Below are 27,618 nucleotides of genomic sequence, written 5' to 3'. Positions count from 1 at the left end.
AAGCCGTGTGCAATTCTGAGTTGGTTCTTAGTTGACACGGCCATGACACATGGGCATGTGGTCTACCCATGTGTCACACACGGGCGTGTGGATCACCCGTGTGGAAGTGCCTAGGCCGTGTGAAACACTGATTTAAGCCCAATTTGTCCATTTTTGGCCCCTTTCTCGCTCTTTTTTCTATCCTAAGCTCTCATGAGTATAAAACATGAAATTAAAGGATTAGGAACATCAAATTCACTAAAACCAAGAAAAAATCATTTATAAGTAAGCCAAGCATGGGGTAAAAATATGTATAATTTATGGTTTATCAAATATCCCCACACTTAAGCATTTGCTTGTCCTCAAGCAAAATTCTTAACTTACAATCAAAATAAATTCTTCTCAACTTATAATTCTCATCAATAATGTTCTAAATAATTCACAAGTAATTATACATTAAAAATTTAACTAAAAGAACAATAAAGTTTCAAATAGTCAAAGTTGATCATTTTAATCATAAAATTATAGGCATCCTCCTTTATCTAAGTAATTATCTTTAATTCCAAATTGACATTGATTGACATCCTCACTAAAGGTTCACTCAAATCACTCAATTTGTTTAAGGTTCAATGATTAAGCGCTCATTAGTCAAACATGAAAAGTTATTACTATAGGCTTGCATGAAAATCAAATCTCCACCACTATAAATGAGATGATACACGAATCAAAAGGTCTTTAAAGGGTTGTAACGGGGCTTTGGGTTAAACGTGTGGATGAAGGATGAAAACGATGGTTAGAATCGAGATTAAATTGATAAATTACCTAACTAGAAAAATAACTAACATCAGCTGAATAAACATGAGCTTTTTCTTAGAATATGGAATTAAATACTTGAGCTAAAAAACAAAGAATTACTACTAATATGTATGTATGAATGTATGTTTTTTTTAGAATAAGAACAAGTACAAAAATAAGAGAGAATTAAATGATTCGAATGAAAGAAAATAGTTAGGCAATTAACCAAATCAAATCTTGACAAAAAGGGACTCAACAAATTAGGAAAACTTCTCAACGAATCAAAAAGTATGGTATAGGGGTTAAATTTTAGGGTAAATTAAGAAAAATAGTTTGTTAAGATCAAAGGGGTTCATTAAGGGTTAATTATGAGGGTAGGCTTTTTATGGGGTAAATGGGTTACAACTTAAGTTCCTTTATCATTTTCGTATATCAAATCAAAGGTGTGGTCTCGGCATGTATAATCACTGCAAGTTCTAGAATAACAAATCAATGTTGACACACTCATAACCAATAAAATCAGTGAGCAAGAAAGATATATGCTCTAAAAGGCTCAAAATATCATGAAAATTATGGGTATTTGATGTCAATCTTGTAAATTCAAAACTTCAAGATAATATCTCAATTCAGGGAAACAACCTAGCAATTTTAATTCTCAAAAATTTCAACTTATCATACTCGATTCTCTAATGCCTTAAAGTTTAAACAATCAATGCACAGTTACTTATGATTTAATTTAAAACATATCAATAAAAATCATAGATCAATCAAAATTTAATCCAATAATGATATGAGAAAATTATTTGAGAACAAGATAAAAATTCAGGGATTTCTGATAATCACATAAATAACCTCCCCACACTTAAGATGTACATTGTCCTCAATGTACAAAGATAGATAATAAGAATATAAGTATTATATCAGAAGAAATGGAGAGAAGTGAAACTGCCCTGAAATATTTGGATGAGATCCTTGGAGTAGCGAGAGCAAGAGTTGTAGATAAAGCCGAATAAAAGGCATGATTTTGAGGTAATAATAAGAAAATAAACAAAAATGTGGAAGAGAATTAAGGGATAATTCGATAATAATCATAAAGATAAGAAGATTTTAAAACATAAAACATAAGTCTTCAAAAATAAGTAAAGGAAAATAAAATTAAAATTAAAATTAAAAGTGACTCAAAGGTCCTCATCATCAGAGTCGTAAACCGGTGGCGTTGGAGAGTAGATATGGAGGTGGTGGCAAATCTGTTGGAGGGTGGCATCGATGCTGTCGAATCACTCAAAACACTGCTACTCAAAGCGAGTGAATCGCTCGGATAAATCTGCCAAATGGCAGTAGGAGCTCGGTGACTCGGTGGTGGTGGTGGGGGTGGGTCCTCGTGAGGGGGAGGGACATCGTCAGTAATGTCTTGATAAACCGTAATATATACATATTTTTACCCCATGCTTGGCATATTTATGAATGATTTCTCCTTGGTTTTAGTGAACTTGATGCCCCTAATCCTTTAATTTCATGTTTTATACCCAGGAGAACATATGATAGCAAAAAGAGCGAGAAACGGGCCAAAAACGAAGAAAATAGGTCAACATGGGAAATCAACACGGCCTGGACTTCCTCACACGGGAAGACCACATGCTCGTGTCTATTTAGCAAACTTTAACGCAGCCTAAGCCACACCATACGTGCGTGTTCTTGTCAGGCCCAATCTAGTTTATTTGAAAAAAGGCTAATTTTTAGGGGTTTGAAGCATTCCAAAGTCTATATAAACACCCTAGAAGAATAATTAAATGGGGGAGGCACCTAGAGGCAAACACACAGAGTAGGAGGCAAGGAATTACTTGAAAAAGGCTGATTGATCCATCTCAGAAGCCAGATTCTCCTTCAAGACTGAAGATCTCCCTTCATTTTCCTTCAGGGGTTTTTGGGTTTTCTTTATGTTTTGTTATTATTATTATTCTTCTAAGATGTTTCCTTTTACACTTATGAACTAAGTCCCCTAAATACCTAACAGGAATGAAACCTAAGACAGATCTTGTTATTATTTTCTGAATTATATGATAAATACTTGATTTGTTCTTAATTATGTGTTCTTAATTATTGTTTTAATATTCCAGGATATTGATTCAAGTTTTGATGTGCTTACTCAGAGGAGCAAAAGTCCCTATCTAAGAGTAGATCTAGCATAATTAAGCGGAGTTGATTGCACCCTTAGACTTAGGGCGAGATAAATCTATCGGATTAGGGTCAAACCTAAGAAGGGAATCCATAGATCGAGTTAATGCAACACTAGGGGTTTTAATTAGAAAGAGATTTCAATTTATTAACCAAGGGTTAGATGTTGTTAGTCTTGAGAAAGATAATAACATAAATTAGGGATTTCTACGGATCAAGTCAAGTGAATAAATCGTCTAATTCAGAGTCAAGTAACAAGTGAAGTCTAGGTGGATGTTTCCTTGGGTATTGTCCAAATCAATCAGTTTTTCCAAAAGTATTTCCCCAATTTTCTCCCTGTGCATTCTTAGTTTAGTTAATTAGTTTACATAAAGTAAATCCTCTTATTTTTTAGGCTAGATAATAAAAAGAAAGTTAATACTAGTACTTTTAGTTCCTGTGGGTTCGACATTCTGGTCTTGCTATAAACTATACTACTGTTTGATAGGTGCACTTGCCTTCATCGTGATAATAGTTAGTTTTCAAGTACGATCAATCACAAATATAAAACTTATCATGCATACATCATTTCCTCTGGCTCATCCTAGTCAACAGAGTGGACGAGTCCGTATTGAGGTGGGTCGACTCTACGGCGTCGCTCTATCATCTGCATGTGGATCATACTAGAGATACCTTGCGGAGACATCCGGCCAACTAATGTGAGTGTTGATGACATCTCTAGAGTGTCGAAGAGACCAAAATGTCGAGCGAGGCGAGTCACGTGAGGGCAAAGGCAAATGGGGCCCCTTCTATGGCAATCCGTCTGGTGGCGAAAGGCGAGAGTGATAAAATATGCCAAGTCAAATACATGGCTAGTAGCCATGCTTCATAGGAAGCATGCGTCTGTGGTGATAACTACTCCGGTGTTCTCTCTCCTCCAAGTCAAAGTATGGGCCAAGATGGCGTGAATGTAGCGTAGTGCTGGAGGGAGAGAAGTCGCCTACGAGCGACTTACGTCATAAGGAATCGTGCTCACCATAAGGTCGGTCCAATAGCAAGATGGCGAATTGTGTATGTGACGATGAAGCTGTAGGAAATTTTCTATAGCCATGAACTCCTCCATGTAGAGGCCTAAAGCAGCTCCAAACTCGGGTACACTCATATGCCTGACAAGTCCACCAAGTCGGAAAACGATAGTACCAATCTTGTCATGTGTGTTCATCACGTGCTGTAGGTAGAAGGTAGTACAGAAATCCAATGTCGGCTCTGAATAGGTGGGCTCAATGATCGCAAAGAACCGATCCCATGGCACATTATTGGGATGGAAGCGAACAAGCTAAGCGAGTTGGTCCTGCTCCAAAGCGGCCCAATCAATACATCGACCCACTCCTAGCGGTCGCACGTGAAGAAGCTGAAACAGGTCATCCTGTGGGCCTAACCAACAGCAAAGCAGTGGGTGATGAGCTTCGGTTGAGGCACTCGATGAGGTTGCGTCAGGACCCTTCCGCTTTTTTGAAGCAAGGACGACAATCTTCTTACCTTGTGTGTTTGTCATTTTAGGCCTACAAAAATAAAAGAAGGGATTAATAAAACAATAATTGCAAGTAATTCTTAATAGTAATCTATTCCTAAGATATCATATTCGAATATTAAATCATGCAAAATTCAAAAGGGAAATAACAAATGAGAAAGAATCTAGAAGTAATATGAAAAATATAGTCCTAATATGTATAATAAGTAATATGTTGATAAATAGGTAATATAAGTCAATATACTATATGCATAACAAAACTAAAATAATTATCCAAAACTAAATATGAACAAAATGATGAACTAAATATAGAGCTTTTAAGAGTATAGCAGTAGCAATTTAAACATAACTATCCAAAAATAATCTGTAACAAACAAAACTAAAATTAAGACGAAACTTAAACTAACTAAAATGCATAACAAAACTAAAATAAAGACAAAGATAAAAGATAAAAAAATAAAATCCTAAGATAATAATAATTTAAATAATAATAATATTAATTATTGAGAGGGGTAAAAGGGGAAACCATCAGCGGTTGCCGGAGGTATGGACAGCGGTGGGCCAGCGGTTGGAGGTAGGGAAGAAAATGGAAGAAAGGGAAAGGGAGGGGGTCAACCGGCGAGGGAGCACGGGCTGCTGGTGTCGACTGGGTGGTCGGTGTTGGGTGCAGCACGGGCGTGGGGACTAGGCCATGTGGCGCGGATGGTGGTTGTGTGTGCAAGGGGGAAATGAGGGAGGAGGGGGAAGAGAGGGGAGAAAATGGAAAAGAAAAGGGGAAGAAAGCATGGGGTGTAGGGGGAAAGAGAAGGAAAGAAGAAGGGAGAACTAGGGGTGGTCGGTCGGTGGGGGAGAGAGGTGACAGTCGGTGGCTAGGGTTGGGGGTTTTAGGGAAGAGGAAGAAGAAAATAAAAATTAGGGTTTAGGGGGTTTAAAAAGGGACACGGCCATTTAAGGCCCGTTTTGGGCCACAAGTGTAACGCCCCGTACCCGAGACTGTTGCCGGAGTCGGACACGAGGGGTTCACAGACTAAATTCGCTTACTATCGCAGTCCATTTTAAAAATTTCCAGACAGGTGGCTAACTGTGTCGCTGTCACCTTAAAAATCATATCTTGAGTTTCACAACTCGAAAATCAGTTTCGTGATTTTTCCCTGAAACTAGACTCATATGTCCATCTACATATTGTTTTCTAGAATTTTTGGTCAGGCCAATTAGTACATTTTATTAGTTAAAGTCTCCCCTGTTACAGGGTGCGACTACACTGACCTTCATGCATTACAATTTGGATATATCCCTGTACAGGGCTTCAATACTGATGCCGTTTGTTTCTATAGAAACTAGACTCAGAGAGGAATCTATAAATATATGGCATGACTCCTAATTATCTCTGGTTAATTTATAATGAATTTCCAAAGTCGGAACAGGGAATCCAGAAACTGTTCTGGCCCTATTTCACGAAAACCTAATTATCTCTTAACATACCACTCATATGACTGTTTCGTTTCTTCCATATGAAAGTGGATTCATCAAGGTTCATTTAAATAATTTATTCACTATTTAATTCCATTCCTACTATTTTTAGTGATTTTCCAAATCTACATCACTGCTGCTGTCAGTATCTGCCTTTAAGGTAGACTTTACCTATTTCATAGTTTCCATGATTCAACTAGCCCTTTTAGCATAAATAGCACAAATTATGATAATGATTAACCATTCCCATGGCCAATCCTTGTTAAGCATATCCACACCTCTCAATAACCATATCCATACCAAATGATTATAACATTATGCTCAAACATATATAAGCCATTTTCGCATGGCTATCCAAAAATTATACAAAACCGAAGGGTACATGACCAACAACAAAAGGGTAGTCCTATACATGCCATTTCCAGAGTTCAACCAAAAGTGTACCAAAAGGGTTTTGATAGTGTGGGCGACTTCCACTTCAATAATCCCGAGTCCGATAGCTGACGAACCAAAATCTATAAAACAGAGATTCAAAGAACGGAGTAAGCATTTAATGCTTAGTAAGTTTTAAGCAAAACAAAGTGTTCTCAATCACTATCATTGGTCATTCATTTCAACTGTTCGATGAAGTTAATCTAGAGCTTCATCTCGATCTATAATATCATTAAACGCAACACTTGGCTGCCACATATATACTTTCGAATAATAATGACCTAGATGGTCAAATATTTCCAAAGCACATTCTTTATCGATTTTCAACTTTCAATAATCCTTTCCACTTGTTCATAATCACATCCATACTTTTAAGTATTTCAACATGACAAGTACTAAATTACCATAGGCACATAAAGAACCAACATATTCCTTATCACATATATGTAAGCTTACAAATCATAATCCTTACCTTGTACTGGCACATCTAGCTCAACCCAACCCATACTCAGATCATAAGGCTTTTGGGCAGAATATGCACTAATACATAAGAATATTTCATCGCATACTTTATTATACAAACATACCATTACCAATTAGATCATTCTCACATTTGGAGTTATAATATTAATCACATTTACCTACCTCTTTGATACTGATAATTCACCTCGAAATCACTCCACCGATAGTAAGTAATACGTACCTGAACATCTTGAATACATAATACTTATTTGATGGTAACTTAATGCAGATACTCAATAACAAAGTCTTACTTGAATCCTAGCATTTAGCCGTTGGGTCTTTAAAGCTCGGATATAGTACGAGCACGAAGCCTATGGACATTAATCAGGATAATATTCTCGCATAAAGCCTGCGGGGTTTTAACCCGGATATAGTACTGACACAATTTCCCTTCGGGACTTATCACATTTATACACTTCCACATCCATCACATTGGCCATTCGGCCTTATCACATATATACACTTTCACATTCATCACATTGGCCATTCGGCCTTATCTCATATATGCATGTTCACATTCATCACATTGGCCATTTGGCCTTATCACACATACACATGTTCACATTCATCACATTGGCCATTCGGCCTTATCACACATACTCATGTTCACATTCATCACATTGGCCATTCGGCCTTATCTCATATATGCATGTTCACATTCATCACATTGGCCATTCAGCCTTATCACACATACACATGTTCACATTCATCACATTGGCCATTCGGCCTTATCACATATATATACACTTTCACATTTATTCAAATATACTTCACATACCACATATACTATCATGTACAGACTTGGTCTTGGCCGAATCTACATCCATCACTTTCCAATGAATAATTCAATTTTACGCCATACTATCATTTCATATTCGAATACTCATAAGCTTACAATATCACGATTTAGAATTCAAGTATGGGTTTAATCAATAGCTTATGAGCAACTAAAACAAGTTTTATCCATGTTTACAACAAAATCACATATTCACTACGAGCTGTTTTCCTGAGCAATGGTCACTAAATTATTTATAACCGGAGCTACAAAACTCCAAATCACTTGCCGTTAATTTTTCCTAAATATAGACTCGTATATCTTCCATCCATAAAATTTCCAGAATTTTAGGTTTGGCCAATCAATACCAGATTTTTCTTAACGTTTAATCACTTAAAACTTACCTCGGATGTTGTCGAACGATTTCGGCGGCTATTCGACCACTTTTTCCTTTCCTTTATCGGATTTAGTTCCCCTTTGCTCTTGAGCTTAATTCAAACAAATTTAACTCATTAAAGTCTCATTTTGCTAGCTTATGGCCGAATATGACAAGGAGTTTGATAGGTCATATGGCCACCTTTTAGCATGCAAATGATATCAACACCAATCCACCTTGGCCGAATATCATCTCCATGACATAGTAAAGATTTGAACCATGGGCTATTTAGAACTCAAGCTAACTACTAAAACATGCATGCATCTCATGGAACATCATCAAACATACCTTAGTCTATCAAACCACCATAGCTGATTTCCTCAAAGCTCTTTTTCCTTCTTTTTTTTCTCCTATTCGGCCAAGAACAACATGAGAGCTTTTCTCTTCTTTTTTTTTGGTCATGCATGAGAATGATGAACACATTTTTTTCTCTTTGTTTTCTTCCTTCAATTTCTTATTAGTTTATTGCCCATGCTTCTTATTTTATTCTTCCATTAACACAACATGTTTCATGACATGTTTTGCCCATGCTTCTTATTTTATTTTTCCATTAACACAACATGTTTCATGACATGTTTTGCCCATCATCCCTTGTCATGGCCGGCCACTAGTACTTAAATGGGGGGAAATTGACATGCAAGTCCACCCCTTTGATTACATGCACTATTAGGCCACTTGCATTTGCCTAGCACATTTCTAAATTTTCTCACATAAGTCCTATCAACTAAATTCACATGCAATTAACTAAATCGAAGCTTAAAACTTTCACACATTTATATTCACATATTTTAGGCAATAATTATCACATTCAAATAATTTGGTGACTCGGTCTAGCGGTCCCGAGACCGCTTTCCGACTAGGGTCACTTTAGGGGTGTCACAACAAGGCTGTGCTACACGCCCGCGTGGCTTACGTCCAGCCCGTGTTTATCACGAAATTTTATTACCCAAGTGCCACACAGCATGAGGACACACCCGTGTGGCGGTCTCGTTTGGTTCACACTACCGTATCGCACGATCGTGTGTGATGTTGTTCGCTTCTCCCATGCCCATGTGGTATCCCACACGTCCGTGTGTCCGAACACACAACCGTGTGCTTTGCCCGTGTGGCTCCCTGACTTATGTAAAATTTGAAAAATTAGTTCCAGTTTTCTCACAGCCTTGTGGCTCGATACTTGGGGAATTTTTGGCCCTGTTTCCACACGGCCAAGGACACGCCCGTGTGTCCAGGCCGTGTGGGCCACTGTACCTGAACAAAAACACTAAAAATAGCTAAAATAAACTAGTTAATAATGTTAGTGCTCGGGTTGCCTCCCAAGAAGTGCTTATTTAGAGTCTAAGCTCGTCTTACCTCAATTTTGTATGATTACAGCAAATCACGGAGTCGAGACTCCTCTTTTTCACTATCATTTCTATTATCCACAAAAAGTTTAAGTCGAGTAATATTTACCTTAAAGGTGCCGAATTTAGAATGATTTACCTCGACTGTACCATATGGGAAAATATTCATTACCGTGAAGGGAGTCGCTCCATTTGTATTAAGCTCTGAAGTAGCAATTCGGGGGTCCTTTTCATCTAACAATACTTTATCCCTAACTTTAATTTGCTTTGTTTCATCCCTACGCTCATCGTGGTGTCACTTTGATGTTTCGTGTGCTTTTGATTTCTCCTTGACAAGTGTTCGCCATTCATCTAGTTCATCAATCTGAAGCCTTCGTTCTTCGTGAGTTGCTCCATTTTTGTGGCATAGAGTAGAATGAGGCTCCATCACCTTCTTCTTAGGGGACTCCTGTAAAGAAGTTTGAGTTGTAACATTATTTAAATTAACCAAATCATCTTGATTACTAGATATTTTAGCAGAATCACAAGCTTGGAGAGTAATCGTATCATCGCCTACACGAAGTATCAATTCACCTGTGCCAACATTTATGATAGTTCTAGCAGTTGTTAAAAAGGGTCTTCCTAAAATTAAAGACACGTCATTGTCCTCTTCCATGTCTAGAACAATAAAATCAATTGGAATATAAATTTATTGATTTTAACAAGTACGTCTTCAATAATACCCCTAGGAAATCTGATTGTTTTATCTGCTAATTGAATGCTCATCCTAGTTTGTTTGGGTTTCCCAAGACCTAGTTGTTTAAACATTTCATAGGGCATGACATTAATACTTGCCCCTAAATCAGCCAAAGCATTGTTAACATTTAGACTACCAATTAAACAAGGGATCGTAAAACTCCCTGGATCTTTCAATTTGTTAGGTAGCTTATTCTATAGAATAGCTGAGAAAACTGCGTTCAACTCCACATGTGACGCCTCATCCAACTTCCACTTATTTTCTAAAAGCTCCTTTAAAAATTTAACTGCGTTTGGCATCTGCGAAAGAGCTTCAATAAACGGTAAGTTAATATGTAATTTCTTTTATAATTTAAGAAATTTACCAAATTGTTCATCCGAGTGGTCTTTCCTTGTCGCGGTGGGGTATGGAACACGAGGTTTATATTCTCTACTTACCGATTTTTGCTCACTGTGGTCCACCTCATCCTAACCTTTACTTACCACAAGTCTTTGCTTTGGTTCTGGTTCAAGTTCAACTAACCCTTCTTCATCTCGAACAGTAATCGCATTAAGTTGCTCCCTTGGGTTAGTTTCAGTATTACTCGGCAAGCTACCTTGTGGTCTCTCAGAAATTAACTTAGCAAGTTGTCCTATTTGAGTTTCGAGCCTTGAATCAACACTTGTTGATTTTTAAGGGCTTTCTCGGTATTCTAAAAATGAGTTTCTGACACCGAGATGAATTTCGTTAGCATCTCCTCAAGGTTTGGCTTATTTTCCTGCTGGTAAGGTGGTTGTTGAAAACCTAGGGATGTTATGGCCTTTGATTTCCTTTCCCACCCCACGAGAAATTGGGATGGTTCCTCCAACCTGCATTATAAGTGTTACTGTATGGGTTATCTTGAGGTCTAGAATTATTATTACCCATTTATTAAACTTGTTCCTCCTCGGTGCTAGGGTTGAAGGTTGGATAATCTGTGTGTACTCCTCTTCCACTTGAATCACAGCTTATCACTGGATGTACCTGAGTAGAACCATACAAACCGTCAACCTTTTTATTTAAAAGTTCTACCTGGTTAGATAGCATAGTAATCGCGTTGAGGTTGAAAACACCAACAGCTTTCGTCGGCTTCATTCTCATGACTTGCCACTGATAGTTATTTAGTGACATTTCTTCAATAAATTCATAAGCCTTTTCAGGTGTTTTGTTGTTCAATGTTCCACCGACGGCTGCGTCGATAAGTTGCCTTGTTGAGGGGTTCACACCTTTGTAAAAAGTCTGAACCTGCAGCCATATAGGTAACCTATGGTGAGGGCAACTTCTTAATAAGTCCTTGTATCTCTCCCATGCATCATACAGAGTTTCTAGATCCACCTACACAAAAGAAGAGATATCATTCCTCAATTTAACCATTTTAGCCGACGGAAAGTATTTTAATAAAAATTTTTCGGTCATTTGTTCCCAAGTTGTGTTTGACCCTCGAGGTAACGAGTTCAACCACTGTTTAGCTTTGTTCCTCAATGAGAATGGAAACAACCGAAGGCGAATGACATCGTATGAAATGCCATTGATCTTAAAAGTGTCGCAGAGTTCCAGAAAATTCAACAAATGAGTGTTTGGATCCTCGTCTTGCAAACCATCAAACTGAACAAACTGTTGTATCATTTGAATCATGTTAGGTTTTAGTTCAAAATTATTTGCAGCAATAGTAGGTCTAACTATACTCGATTCAGCTCCTGTTAAAGTGGGTTTAGCCTAATCATACATAGTATGAGGAGCAGGATTCTGATTTACTGGGCCTGCAATAGCCATAGGAGGTAACTGATTATTTTTGATTACCAGCCATCTTCTCAGTTGTGGTTTGAATATCGTCCTCTTGTCCTTCCTCTATGTATCGTAGGCTTCGCATTATTTCTCTTCGGTTTCTGCGAGTTGTGCTTTCCATGTCACTATCAAAAAGTAGGGGTGCTGATAGGTTTTTTCTAGTCATAAACTATAAAAACCTGCCAAAAGTAAATAAAAGAAAATATAGTAAATCAAAACAAAATTAAATAAAAATAAAAATAATGGCTATTGTAATAAAAATTAAGCGTTCCTAATATCTTAGTCCCCAGCAACGGCGCCGAAAACTTGATGGTCATGAAACTAACTAAAAATTCGACTTAAGGTGAGCGCACCTATTTAACAATAGTATAGTTATGGTGAGACCAGAAATATCGTATCCACGAGGACTAAAAGTACTAGTGATTGCTATCTTTTTATTATCTAGCCTGAGAATTAAAGGATGTTTTTAAACTAAACTAATTTTCTAATTTAACTAAGATTACGACAGAGATGAAAGTTGGAAAATACTTTAGAAAAACCAATGGAGAAGACAATACACAAGAAAGAATCCATCTAGACTTCACTTATTACCTTTGACTTAAACGATTTATTCACTTGACTTATTCTGTAGAAATCCCTGATTTATGTTATTATCCCTTTTGAGACTAAAAACAACTGACTCTAGGTTGATTAATTGAAATCTCTTTCTAATTAAAACCCCTATTGTCGCATTAACTCGATCTATGGATTCTCTTATTAGATATGACTCTAATCCGGTTGATTTCTGTCGTCCTATCTCTAGGATTGTATGCAACTCCGCTTAATTATGAATGATCTACCCTTAAACAGGAACTTTTGCTCCACTGAATAAGCACATCAAGAACCTGAATTAATATCCTAGAATATTAAAGCAAGAACTAAAACTCACAATTAAGAATAAGAATAAGTATTTATCATATAAATCAAAGAGTAATAAGATTCGTCTTAGGTTTCCTCTCCCTTAGGTATTTAAGGAGTTTAGTTCATAATAATAATGGAAAACATCTCAAAGTTTGGAAAACAACAAAACATAAAGAAACCCAAAGAACTTCTAGGAAATTGGATGGAAATCTTCAGTCTTGATGTAGATCCTCGCTCTGAAGTGATTCCGTTGGCTATTCTCGAGTATTTTCTGCCTCCAACTCTGTGTCTCCCTTTTAATCCTCTTCTAGGGTGTTTATATAGGCTTTAGAATGTTTCAAAACCCACAAAAGTGCCCTTTTCTGAATAGAACTAGACTTGGGTTTGACAGGGACACGGTCGTTTGCCATGCCTGTGTGTAGGTGCTCAGGCCGTGTGCAATTCTGAGTTGGTTCTTAGTCGACATGGCCATGACACAAGGGCATATGGTCTACTCGTGTGTTACACACGAGCGTTGGATCACCCGTGTGGAAGTGCCTAGGCCGTGTGAAACATTGATTTAAGCCCAATTTGTCTGTTTTTGGCCCGTTTCTCGTTCCCTTTACTATCCTAAGCTGTCCTAAGTATAAAACATGAAATTAAAGGATTAGGAGCATCAAATTCACTAAAACCAAGGAAAAATCATTCATAAGTATGCCAAGCATGGGGTAAAAATATGTATAATTTACGGTTTATCAAAGACCTAAAGAGAGCAGAGTTCTGGTTGGAAAATACCATTAGGGTGTCTGATGAATTATCTTGCACCCCTGAGGAGTGCATGATGTGTGTTGTGTCACTCCTACGAGATTCAGCCTACCAATGGTGGAACACCCTTGTGTCGGTTGGACTAAGGGAAAGGATTTCATGGGAGTTTTTCCAGGAGGAAATTCGAAAGAAGTATATTAGTCAAAGGTTTATGGACCAGAAGAGGAAAGAATTTCTAGAATTGAAGCAAGGCCAAATGACGGTAATAGAGTATGAGTATGAGTTCGTGAGACTCAATAAATACGCTAGGAAGTGTGTATCTACCGAAGCTAGTATGTGCAAGAGGTTTGAAGATGGTTTGAACAAAGACATCAGATTATTGGTTGGCATTTTAGAGTTCAGAGAATTTGTAGTACTTGTTGAGGGAGCGTATAAGGCCGAAGAATTGGCCAAAGAGAAGAAGAGAGCTGACATTGAGTCACGTGACTCAAAGAAAAGACAAATGGGAAGATCATTTTAGACCTCATCCAAGAAATCGAGGGATTTTCCTACTCGAACAAATGCGTCAACAGGATTCTCAAGTAGAAACGAGAATAAGCACTATGTTTCGTCTAAAGCTCAGACCACTTCCATTGCGAGCGTTGGTAGTGCTTGATCGAATAGACCGGAGTGTTCACAGTGTGGTAGATGACACTTCGGTGAGTGCCGAGGTAATGATAGAGGCTGCTTCAAGTGTGGTTCACTAGACCACTTTATTCGAAACTGTCCTGAGATGGAGGAGAAAGACAAAAAGGAAGATGTGAGAGCGAGTAATGCTCTCTCTAGGGGTACACCACAAAAGACCGTAGGAGTGGGGCTGGCAGTAGAGGTACACCTAGAAATTCTACTGTGAGGTCCGAGGGTAGAGCGCCTACAAGGACATACGCCATTCTCGCCCGTGAAGATGCTGCGTCTCCCAATGTGATTACTGGTACCTTTTCTATCTATGATATATCTGTGGTTGCTTTAATCGACCCGGGGTCTACCCATTCTTATATTTTCATGAAATTGGTACCTAGTATGAATATTCTAGTGGTGTCCACTAAATTTGTGGTAAAGGCGTCCAACCCATTAGGCAAACATGTATTAGTTGACAAAGTGTATAGAAACTGTCCTTTAATGATTAGAGGCCACTGTTTTTTCGGCTAATCTAATGCTACTACCATTTGATGAATTTGACCTAACTCTTGGCATGGACTGGCTGACTGTTCATAACGTGTTAGTAAACTGTGGTAGTAAATTCATTGAATTGAGATGTGAAAATGGGGATATTATTCGGGTTGAATCAAGTGAATCGGACAGCTTACCAGTAGTGATTTCTTCTATGACTACTGAGAAATACATGAGAAAAGGGTATGAGTCCTATCTTGCATTTGTGTTGAACTCCCAAAAGTCGGGAGTAAAGATTGAGTCAGTGCTAGTGGCATGTGAGTATCCGGATGTGTTTCTGGAAGAATTTCCTGGATTACCTCCAGTTAGGGAAGTTGAGTTTGGTATCAGTTAGTCCCTGGTACGACACCTATCTTGATTGCTCCGTATAGGATGGCTCCGACGGAGTTAAAGGAGTTAAAAGTACAGTTACAAGAATTAACAGACAAGGGTTTTGCGAGACCGAGCTATTCCCTATGTGGTGCACCGGTACTTTTTGTGAAAAAGAAAGACGGGTCGATGAGGTTATGTATAGACTACAGATAGCTCAACAAGGTGACGGTGAAGAACAAGTATCCCTTGCCAAGGATCAACGATTTGTTTGATCAATTAAAGAGAGCTACTGTGTTTTCTAAGGTAGACTTGAGATCTGACTATTACCAGCTAAGAGTTAAGGAGCAAGATGTGTCGAAAACCACGTTTCGGACGAGATACGGGCACTATGAGTTCTTGTCATGCCCTTTGGCTTAACAAATTCTCCCGTAGTGTTTATGGACTTAATGAACCGTATTTTTCGGCCATACTTGGATAAATTTGTTGTAGTTTTTATTGATGATATATTAATTTATTCTCATGATGAGAGTGATCATGCGGAGCATTTGAGAACTATTTTGCAGACTTTAAGAGATGGACAATTGTATGCCAAGTTTAGTAAAAGTGAGTTTTGGCCCAACAGGTCAGATTCTTAGGACACATCGTGTCAGGTGATGGGATTAGAGTTGACCCGAGTAAGATCTCGATTAGTGTTGAGTGGAAACCGTCAAGGAATGTATCGGAGATTAAAAGCTTCTTAGGCTTAGTGGGTTACTATAGAAGATTTGTTAAAGGATTCTCCATGATTGCTACTCCGATCACAAGGTTGCTACAGAAGGATGTCAAGTTTGAGTGGACGGAAAAATGCCAACAGAGTTTTGAGAAACTTAAGGCATTGTTGACTGAAGCATCGATTTTAGTGCAACCAGAACCGAGAAAAGAATTCGTAATGTATAGCGATGCATCCTTGAATGAATTAGGATACGTGCTCATGCAAGAAGGCAAGGTGATAGCATATGCCAAGAGACAATTGAAGCCACATGAGAAAAATTATCTGACTCATGACTTAAAGTTAGCAGCCATAGTGTTTGCACTGAAGATTTGGAGACACCACTTGTATAGCTAGCAATGAAGGGTATTCACTAACCATAAAAGCCTAAAATACTTGATGATTCAAAAGGATTTGAATCTACGACAACGAAGGTTGCTGGAGTTGATTAAAGATTACGAGTTAGTAATTGACTATCACCCAGGAAAGGCGAACGTGGTCGTTGATCCATTAAGTAGGATTTCATTGTCTGCCTTGAGAGCTATGAATACTCAATTGTCTACAATCGAGGATGGTTCGATTTTAGCAGAGTTTAGAGCTAGACCTATGTTTTTTCGAGAGGTTTTTGAAGCTCAGAAGAGTGATAAATATTTGCAAGCCAAGATGACTCGGTGTGAGACAGTTGACGAATCAGATTTTCGAATTAGTACCAACGGTTGTTTGATGTTACAAGATAGGGTCTGTGTACCTAGAGATGATAAGATTATTGGGAAAATTCTTCACGAGGCACATAGTAGTTGTATGTCAATCCATCCAGGTAGTACTAAGATTTATAATGACATAAAGAGATTGTATTGGTGGCCAGGCATGAAAAGAGACATCTCAGAGTTTGTGTCGAAATGTTTAATTTGTCAGCAAGTGAAAGTTGACCATCAAGTACCTTCAGATTTACTTCAGCCTGTGATGGATCCTGAGTGGAAATGGGATCAAATTACCATTGATTTTGTAACAGGATTTTCGTTGTCACACAGAAAGAAAGATGCTATTTGGGTCATAGTTGATCGATTAACGAAATCAACTCACTTTGTTCCAGTACGTACCAACTACTCATTTGATAAACTAGCTGAGTTGTATGTTTCTAAAATTGTGAGACTTCACGGAATTCCTTTGTCGATTATTTCGGATACGATTTTGGAAAAAGTTACAAGAAGCTTTGGGAACAAAGTTGAATTTTAGCACAGTTTTCTATCCGTAAATTGACAGCCAGTCAGAGAGAGTAATTCAGATTATTGAGGACATGTTACGGTGTTGTGTTCTTGAATTCCAAGGTAGTTAGGAAAAGTATTTACTGCTAGTAGAGTTTTCTTACAACAATAGCTATCAGTCGAGTTTGAAAATGGTGCCTTATGAGGCTTTATATGGGCATAAGTGCTGAACGCCCTTGTTTTGGACTGAACTTAGAGAAAATCAAATTCACGGGGTCAATTTAGTCAAAGAGACCGAAGAGAAAGTTAAGGTAATTCATGATTGTTTTAAGGCCACTTCGGATAGATAGAAATCCTATGCGAATTTGAAACGAAAGGAAATTGAGTTTTAAGTCGGTGATAAGGTGTTTTTAAAAGTATCCCTATGGAATAAAGCCCTCATATTTAGTAAGAAAGGAAAATTAAGTCCATGTTTTATTGGACCTTATGAGGTGATAGAGAGAATTGGACCGTTAGCTTATCGACTAGCCTTGCCATCTGAGTTAGAGAAGATCCACAATATTTTCCATGTGTTGATGTTACGCCGTTACTGTTCTGACCCTTTACACGTTCTTTCGCCAACAGAGTTTGAGATTCGATTAGACATGACTTATTGTAAAGAGACGGTTAAGATCTTAACCCCACAGGTTAAGCAATTGAGAAATAAAAGTATAGCACTCGTGAAAGTACTGTGGCATCGACATAGGGTTGAAGAGGCCACTTGGGAACCTGAGGAGACTATAAGAGATCAATACCGTAACCTTTTCATCAGTAAGATTTTTGGGGATGAAAATCCCTAAGGAGGAGAATTGTAACAGCTCGATTTTGGGCCTAGTCGAAATAGTGGTTTTGAAACCACTAACCTCAAGTTGGAGAAATTATTTTAAAATTTTATTTTATGTGTTATAGTATATGTAGATTAGTGCATGAAAATTTTGGTGAAATAATTTTAACGATTGCATGCTTAATTGTGAAAAAGGACTAAATTGCATAAGGGACAAAAGTTTTATTTAATTAGCTAAAGGTGTCAAGTAGCTAGAGAACCAAAATTAAGGGTCTTTAAAGAGCAAATAGGCCATTATTAATGGCATGGCCGGCCATAGGGACAAGGAAAATTAAAAAGTCAAAATTAGGTGAAATATGGTGACCAATTTGACTGGAATAAAATAAAATAAGGAAAAGCTATCACCTTTTTCCTCTTCTTCTCTTCTCCACCGAAATTTTTAGCAAGAAAGGGGTATTGAAAGCTTGAAATTTTCAGCCATTAAGTTCTCTCATAAGTAACTGTTCTTGATGACTTTTCTTGATAATATTTTGTACTTTTGGGACCCTTGTAGCATAATCTAGTTGATGAGGGGACCATTTTGCAAAATAGTTGAAAGTCTAGGATTTTTTCATGAGAGTATTCATGTTGTTTGCTGAATTTTTATGGAAGAAAATGAATCTTGGTTGTTAAACAAACAACTTTTGTGAAGTAGTTTTCATGGAAACCCTAACTAAGGACCATTTTGCATAAGTTATAAATTATATGGTAAATGTGTAAAATAATGGGAATTGTGGGTTGCTTCTAGTATAAAAAGAATTCTTCTAGGCTTGGTTAGTGATAAAATTCGATAAAATTCGATTTACGAGCCTAAGGGTAAAATAGTAATTTTATGAAATTTTAGGGGCAAAATGGTCATTTTTCCAAAATATGAATTATGAAATGTATTGATTAATATGATGATTAAATTAGTGAATTTTTATCATTTTAGATCAAGAAATACAAAATTTAGGCTTAGACTGGGGGAAGGCCAAGCAAGTAGATTAAATCCAACTAGTCGCCTACTTTTTGTATACCGAGGTAAGTTGTACGTAAATAAGATAACTTTATTGTTATTATGTGTTGAATGATCGATTTTTCATAATATGGTTGAATATGATTATGAATAATGCGTGATGAAATTAATGTGGTAAATTCCTGGTTAAGCTTAGGAATAGATTGGATATCCATGCCATGACATTTGGGTGATATGTGCGCTAGTGTAAGACCATGTATGGGACACGGCATTGGCCATGATATGAGAGCCAGTGTAAGACCATGTTTGGAACATGGCATCGGCAAGGTAATGAGAGCCAGTGTAAGACCTTTCTGGAACATGGCATCTGTATTGATATGTGCGCTAGTGTAAGACCATGTCTAGGACATGGCATCGGCCACATTATGAGAGCCAGTGTAAGACCATGTCTGGGACATGGCATCGGCCTCGACATGTGAGCCAGTGTAAGACCATGTTTGGAACATGGCATCGGCAATTCACCCTCTTGTGTAAAGCTTGTCAGATATCCTTTAGTATTCCAAATGGTTTCACGGGTTATTTTAAAGCTTATGACAATGATATGGAATGATATAATCATGTTGTGAGTGGTACATGTTCTTAGTCGAAACTCATGAGATATGAGTCTAGTTATGATGTCTTAATGATAAGAATAACATGAGTAAGTTCTACCTATGAAAATGATTTTGAAATCTTTGGCTTATATTTGTGATGTATAAGTACGTTGTGACATCTACCTTTGTGCACTCAAGAATGTTGATTTATTATATGATATGTGTTTTAAATATGCGTGGTTGACATTGTTATTTATTTACATGCAACTTACTAAGCTTTATGCTTACCCCTTCTCTTATCATTTTTTTATAGTGCCGCCAAGCTAGTATCGGGGATCAAAGGACATCGGAGGCATCGATCACACTATCACCTAAAGCTTTGCTATAACTAGTTTAATATTTTGATTTTCGCATGTATAGAGACTTGAATATTTTGTTTAGTGTCTTGTTAGTTTAGCCACAAGAGTTGGATCATATGATGGATTTGATGTTCATATTGTATAGGCCATTAATGTTGGCTAATATTGGTTATTATTAAATGCATTTGATGCAAATTTCTCATGGTTGTGGTTGTTTTAGTTATATGTGTTATGCTTGGATTGGGTTCGGTTGATGTTGTGTAGGTTGGTGCAAGTAAGGGTGGCAAAAAGGCTTGGTACATAGCCCTATTTTTGTCCACATGGGCAGGCAAAAAGGCTTCGTACATAGCCCTATTTTTTTCCACATAGGCAAACACACGGGCGTGTGTCTAGACCGTGTGTGACACATGGTCTACCCCATAGGCGTGTAGTCCGGCCGTGTGTCCCCTGCACCTTAATGTTATAAGTCAGTATGCATAGTATTAAACACACAAGCAGAGACACGGCCGTGTGTCTCAGCTGTGTGGAGGACACGGCCTAACACACAGGTGTGTGCCTTGGCCGTGTGCCCTTAATTGGTTGATGATGTCAGAAACAAAATGTCAAGTTTTTTATACACAGGTTGAGACACAGGCGTGTCATGGCCGTGTGAGGGACACGGGCCATGGACACGAATGTTTGACAGGCCGTGTGAGAACCCCTCTAGGTTCAAATCAAAAAATAAATCCACACGGGCTAGGGACACGGGCTTGTCCAGATATGCCTAGGCTGTGTAAGCTATACGGGCCTTCAGCATGATCATGTTAAGACGACACACGGGTGTGTCACTTTTCCACATTGACATGTGCCCTATTTACCTTGAAATTTTTCAAAGTTTTCTAAATTACTAAGTTAAGTCTTGAATCTTTTTCGAAATGTGTTTTGGGCCTCGTAGGCTCATATTAGGGACTTTATGTTTGGTTTTCAAAAAGTTTTAATTTAGACGAAAATTCATGGCATGAAAACGTTTGTAAGCATGTGTTTAAGTATAGAAACACCTCGTATCCTATTCCGGGCTGAACTCAGGTAAGGGGTGTTTCTTGCGAGCCTTTACTTTGCAACTTGCCAACTTGCACTAAAATAATGATAATTTTTAATGAGATGTTTCGGTTGCTGATTAGACTGAAATTAACCAATGAAGAAGCAAGTTGGATCAATCAAGTTGCAAGATTAGTCAAGTTGTAATTTTTTTTATTATTTTTCATAGCTTATTTAAACATACTTGTTAATGTAAACTTTGTAACAATTTTTTAAGTAATGAAATAATTGATCACAAACTGATTTCTCTAGTTTTTTTTTTCCTTTTTTGCTTCTGTTTCAATTATTTCTTCATCTAATATCAAACAATTGGTATCTAGAGCTGTAATACCCCTAACTCATCCCCGCCGTTGGATTAGGGTTATGGAGCATTACCGTATAATTGTTAAACATTTGCCTTCATAACATTAAATAACTTAAACATGTAATAAATCATTCAATCATATGCATTTTGTCACTAAATCGAGCCTTCGAGGCTCTAAAAATAGCTTAGAAGCAATTTGGAACCAAATTGAAACAAAACAAGAGTTTTAAGAAAATATTGCAAAAATTGGAAAATAGGGATCACACGGCCATATGACATAGCCCAGGCCGTGTAACATTCAAACAAAGGGACACACAGCCGTCTCCCAGCTCGTGTCCTCACCCATGTAACTCACTGAGATGCCACACAGGCCCATGTGCTAGGCTGAGTAACTCACTGACTTGAAACACTAAGAAATTCCAAATAACACACGACTGTGTTGCCAAGTCGTGTGAACCCTAAATTTACCTAAAAATCAAGCCATTACAAGCTCAATTCATGCATAACTAACCATTTCATTTGGGAACACATTCAAGGGTTTAAACATCATTCAAACATACCTAAACATGCCATTTCAAACACCCTAATTCATCTAACCAATATGCCATTCAAAAGCACCACAATATACCAAAACATCACTTACCAAAATAAGTCAATATTGCATATTTCCAAGCATAATAACTTAGTTCAATTAACTACCACACATGACCATTTGCAAGCCATCAAAACACACCAAAAGAACCTTATTTACAAGTACTTAAGATTGACCAAAAGACATAACTTGATAAGGCATTAAAGTGCGCCAAACCAACATAACTTCCAAAAGCTTGAACATATCAAAACATACATTACAAGGAATCTTATACATGTCATATTAACCTTAGCTAAAATGATCAAAAACTACCAAAATGATTGTTGGATAGTGTGATAGGTCTCCGATGAGCTTCCAAAAAGTCGAGCTCTCAATTATCTATAAAACAAAGGAAAGTAACTATGTAGCAACGGGTGCTTAGTAAGCTCGTATAAACTTTAAACATAACTTACCATGTCATTAATACAAGTCATAGATTAGGCATAATTCATTACCAATACCATAAGCTTAGTATAAGCCTATACAATACCGTCAAACTCACAAGTTAGTACATTTGTTCATGATACAAATGAATTCAACCATTAAATAAGTAGATTTCCATATGTAATTACATCATTTAGCACATAAATCTTTTCATAAGATCATGATTCATTCTATTTAAATACTTACCATTTCATTTCCTTTTCTTACCCGTTGAACCATCTAGAATTACATCAAATACTCGGGAAAGCTCACACATAGTCTGCCTTTACAATAACCGTAACATTTCCTTTACATCAATGCTCACACGAGCTATGGGTCAGAATGTAAGCTACACAATGTTGCTCACATAAGTTGTAGAGAAAATGCAACAAATGTAGGACCTCATCCATCGGTAGGACATTCAAAACCAGCACCCGAAACATCAAACCCCTAATATCATGTCATTTGTATCCTAAGAAATTTTAAGGTTCAAACAAGACTTGTTATCCGTCAATTCATCATATCATCGATACATTTATAATCCAATTCATTTATATTACAATAACATAGTAAATAGTTAATTTCACTAACATTAAAACGATCATAGATCATACGAACTTACCTCGATAATTAGGGCGTAGAAGTAGAACTGATTAATAATCTGAAGCTTTAACCTTTCATTGATTTAAGTCCAAATGTAGTTTATCTTGATCTAAATAGATAATTTCAATCAATTAAGTACTTTTAGTATTCATTTTAATCCATAGTTCATATTTATACTAAACTACGAATTTACCCCTCACATTTTAACTTTTCACAATTTAGTCCTTAAGCTCATAACTATAACTCATTTTAACCTAAACCCTACTTAATGAATGTTACAAGGGACCTTGAAACAATGCATAATTACCAACAATTCACAACAAAACCCTTGGATTTATACCTTTAACAATTTAATCCCTATTTCTAAAATTCATCAAAAATCACTTCACAAAACATGTTTATTTAACAACAAAGACAAATAACCCATCAAGTAACATCAAAACACATTCAAAAAAATCCAAGGCAAGTTCCTCAACCTTTAACAATTTTACAAATTAACCCCCAAGCTAGCTAGATTAAGCTAAAATGAACTCAAAAAACATAAAAATCATTAAAAATGGGACACAAAATCATACCATGCAAGGAAGAATTTAAAACCGAAGCTTTTCTCATCTTCAATGGTAATTTTTAGTTCAAACATAAGAAAAGAAAGAAGATGATAGCTTTTTTTCCTTTTAATTAACTTAATATTTTAACCAAATTATCAAATTACCATATTAACCAAGGTTCATAGAAGACGAGGCAATAGTATTTGATGAACCTCAGATGAGATTTTGAAAACCTCAAGATGAAGGAAACTGAGACTGTAAAGCAATATTCAAATCAAATCATGACAGTGGTGAACCGGATAAGACTACTAGGGGACTAGTTTGCTGATAATCGAATAGTTGAGAAGGTGATTACCATACTTCCTGAGAGATATGAATTAAAGATATTCTCACTGGAGGATTCACGAGACTTATCAACCATCTCACTCTCTAAATTAATTAATGCTCTATATGCTCAAGAAAAAAGGAGAGGTCAAAGAAAGACAGTATAAAGAAAAAATATCCACCATGCTCGCACGACAAGAAGTTGGGTTGCCTTGAGAAGTTCTATTTGTTCATGCAACCCCTCTAACCCATCTCCGTCCTCGAATTAGGGTTACTGAATGTTGCTATACAAAACAAAACAAATAATTCAACTTAATTATAATTTCCAATATTACATTCCAATTATAGTAAACATATACATTTGGGCCTTAAATCAAGCTATCAGAGCCCTAAAAATGATTTAAAAGAAATCGAGGATAGATTTCAATCAATTAGAAAATTTTGAGAAAAACATGAAAAATTGTGAAAATAGGGGTCAGACGGTCATGTGGCCAGGCCGTGTTATATAATCCAGATCGTGTGACTCTAGACATAGCCGTGTGACTATCCATATGCCCGTGTGACTACTCCACACGCCTATGTGCGCAAACCGTGAAACTTTTTGTGACCATGTGGCTTAGGGTCATTTCTCCAAGCCCTGTAACTCTTTATGCTCTTGTGAACCAACCTGTACCCAAAATTTTTAAGACACACAATCATGTGAGTTGGCCGTGTGTGGCATACGACCGTGTGACAGCTCGTGTCCCAAGCCGTGCGCTCCATAATTAGTCCCTAAAAAAGCCATTTTAGGATCAAACCATGTCCAACAAGCTACTCCATTTGCACACACACTCAATGGCCCTAAACACACTTAAAACATTCATAACATACCAATTCAATTAACTTACATCTTCTAACCAATATGCCATTCAAAGGCACCTCATTTCATACCAAAACAAAATCTATTAAGAACAAAGCTATAATTCCACTACTCTATAAAAAAACTTAAATAAAATAGCTACCTAATTTCAACCATTATCAATCCATTTCACCATTCAGAATAAGCATACCAACTACACCATATATGTATCCAACCATTTACAAAAGTAACCAAAATACACAAAAAGCATAAATGACATTAAACTCGAAACATACATTCTCACATCCTCATACCAGTCAAACATATCAACCATATATAAACATACCTCAAGCCATATATTACAAAGTACTTAAATGTGGCCAAAAGACATAAACTTGCCAAAGCATATAAGTCCAAACAAACAAAATATATACACAAAACATAGGAAAAACAAAGATATAAGCAACTAGTGCTTAGTAAGCTCGTATAAACTCAAACATAAACTTACCTTGTTAAACTCAATTTATAAAATATGCATAAAATCATTACCATGCTCATAAGCTTAATAAACTCCTAATTACACCATCAAACTCACAAATTAGTAAGTTCATACATAATTCATATAACTTCAACCATGACATGAGTGAATTTCCATATACATACCATTCATCCTATATTTATTTAGTTCCCTTTCAATCCATTTGCATTCATCTAATTTATCTTTTTATAAGATTATGAAAAATCATCAATTTGTATACATGCCTTTCCATTAACCTTTACTTACCCGTTTAACTATCTATAATATCATCAGATACTCGAGAATGCTCATACATAGTGTGCATTTTCATGTAATCGTAACATTTCATTTTTCACTAGTGCTCACACGAGTTGTAAAATAGGTTTGCTCACATGAGTTGTGGGTCAAACTTTTAGCTACATGATGCTGCTTACACGAGCTGTAGAGAATCCGCAACAAACATAAGACCTTAACCATCGGTAGGACATTCAAGGCCAGCACCTGAACCGTATAACCCTAATGACATGTCATTTGTATCCTAAGAATTCTTATGGTTCAAACGACATTACTTAACCATCAATTGTTCAAAACATCGTGATATTTCTAAGTCAAATTATATTAAACATATTATAACAAATAATCAAATAAAACTATAATTAATAAGATTATAATTCATATGAACTTACCTTAAACACCACAATTGTTTTAGCTAAGTCGAAACTAATCTGAGATTTTTGCTTTTCCTCGGCTCAAATCAAGTTGATTCTTTTCTTAATCTAAATAATAATTTAATTCAATTAAGTACTTCAAATAACTTCAATTATTCAATTCAACCAATAATTCATATTAAGATAAAATTATGAAATTACCCCTAATATATTGACTTTTATACAAGTTAATCTTTAAACCTAAAACTTGCAAGTTTATCATTTTTAGCTAAAATCTATGTTAGCCGATTTTTCTCCTAGGCTCATCTTAACCCATATTTTTCCTTATTTCACAATTTACACATGAAATTTACCATTTTAACAAACACCCTTAAACCTTAAATTCTCTAAAAATAACTTAACAAAACATGTTCATTTAACAATCAAAATTAATAATCTATCAATTAACATAAAAGCACAATCAAACTCAACCATGGCAAGTCCCCAAACCATTAATAATTTTTCAAATTAACCGTTGGGCTAAGTAGTTAAAGCTAAAATGAGTTTAGAAACATAAAAATCATTAAAAACGGGGTTCAATTACAAACCATGCACAAAATTTGAGCTTGATCGAATGCTTTAGGTGAAAAACAATGGAGAATTGGTTTCCAACATTCAAAACAAAGAAGATGATGACTTTTACATACTATTTTACCAACTTACCCTTATTATTAATTAAAAATTTCAAGTATACCTTACTCCTAACTATCCAATAATATATACTATGGTTTAATTACCATTTATGTCCATTAGTTTTCCTTTCTATTGCCAATTAGCCCATCTAACTACTACAATTTAACTTTTATACCTTTTTCAATGTAGTTCTTTTTACCTATTTAACATTTTAAACTTTAAAATTTCTCAACGAAACTTTAATATGACTCTAATATAACCCCATTGACTCTAAATAAATACTAAAATATTTACTCACTTGTTAGAATCATGGTCTCAAAACCACTATTTCCAATATCGCGAAAAATGGGTTGTTACAGTTCAGACCTAATGCCCTAATGCCAAATGCAAAAATTGCAAGTAGTTTAGCAATGAAGAAAGAGTGTGTAAGAATAAGGGGCACACAATCCTAAACCTTAAACCTTAAACCCTAAAACCCTAAACCCTTAGAATAAGGGGCACGCACAATAACAAAACACTTAGGCGTAGACTACTGAAGCCAATAAAGAAGAATTGATGTTCACAGCCTCGTGCAAAGCCCAGTTCACAAAACCTTGCTAACCCTCCTACGAAGCCAATTTCGCGGCACCATGTGAACCCTCTAACAAAGAACGAAAGAACTAGTTTGTTGAAAGTGGTTGTAAAAATCACATAAATGCTTATGCAAGCATCTTTAAAAGCATTGACAAGAGGTTCCACTCCAAAGTGAAAGTTGGAAATGGCCAGTACATCAAAGTAGTTGGAAAAGGAGATTTTTTTATTAAAACCCCATCAAATACTAAACTTGTCATAGATGTTTCTTTAGTTCTTGACATAGATCAAAATCTATTAAGTATAAGTCAGCTGCTCATGAAAAAAAATATTTTGTGGTATTCAAGGACAAAAAATGCTTAATCCTTAATCCAAGTGGATACGAGTTCATATCATCAAAGATGACAACTAGAATCCTTAAGCCAAATGTCCATGAATAACTTGGTTGAAAACTTATCGAGTATGGTTGATAATGAAGATGCATGCGAAGTGTGCCAGCTTCGGAAATAAGCGAGGCTTTCATTTCTTGTAAACAGAGCATGGCGAGTTAATGAAAAGTTGCACTTAGTACTTACTGAGATTT

General features: G+C 36.5%; 1 non-coding gene across 1 annotated transcript; it reads left to right on the top strand.

Annotated features, from left to right (window-relative positions):
- Positions 1-11,449: 11,449 nt before the first annotated feature.
- Positions 11,450-11,556, top strand: LOC121208936 (small nucleolar RNA R71). Its single transcript, XR_005904057.1, has one exon. It is a non-coding gene; the product is annotated as a small nucleolar RNA R71 (small nucleolar RNA).
- The last annotated feature ends 16,062 nt before the right edge of the window (positions 11,557-27,618 follow it).

Source organism: Gossypium hirsutum, chromosome A10, assembly GCF_007990345.1.
Source record: "Gossypium hirsutum isolate 1008001.06 chromosome A10, Gossypium_hirsutum_v2.1, whole genome shotgun sequence".
Lineage (NCBI taxonomy): Eukaryota > Viridiplantae > Streptophyta > Magnoliopsida > Malvales > Malvaceae > Gossypium > Gossypium hirsutum.
This window is presented reverse-complemented; position numbering and strand designations above follow the sequence as displayed.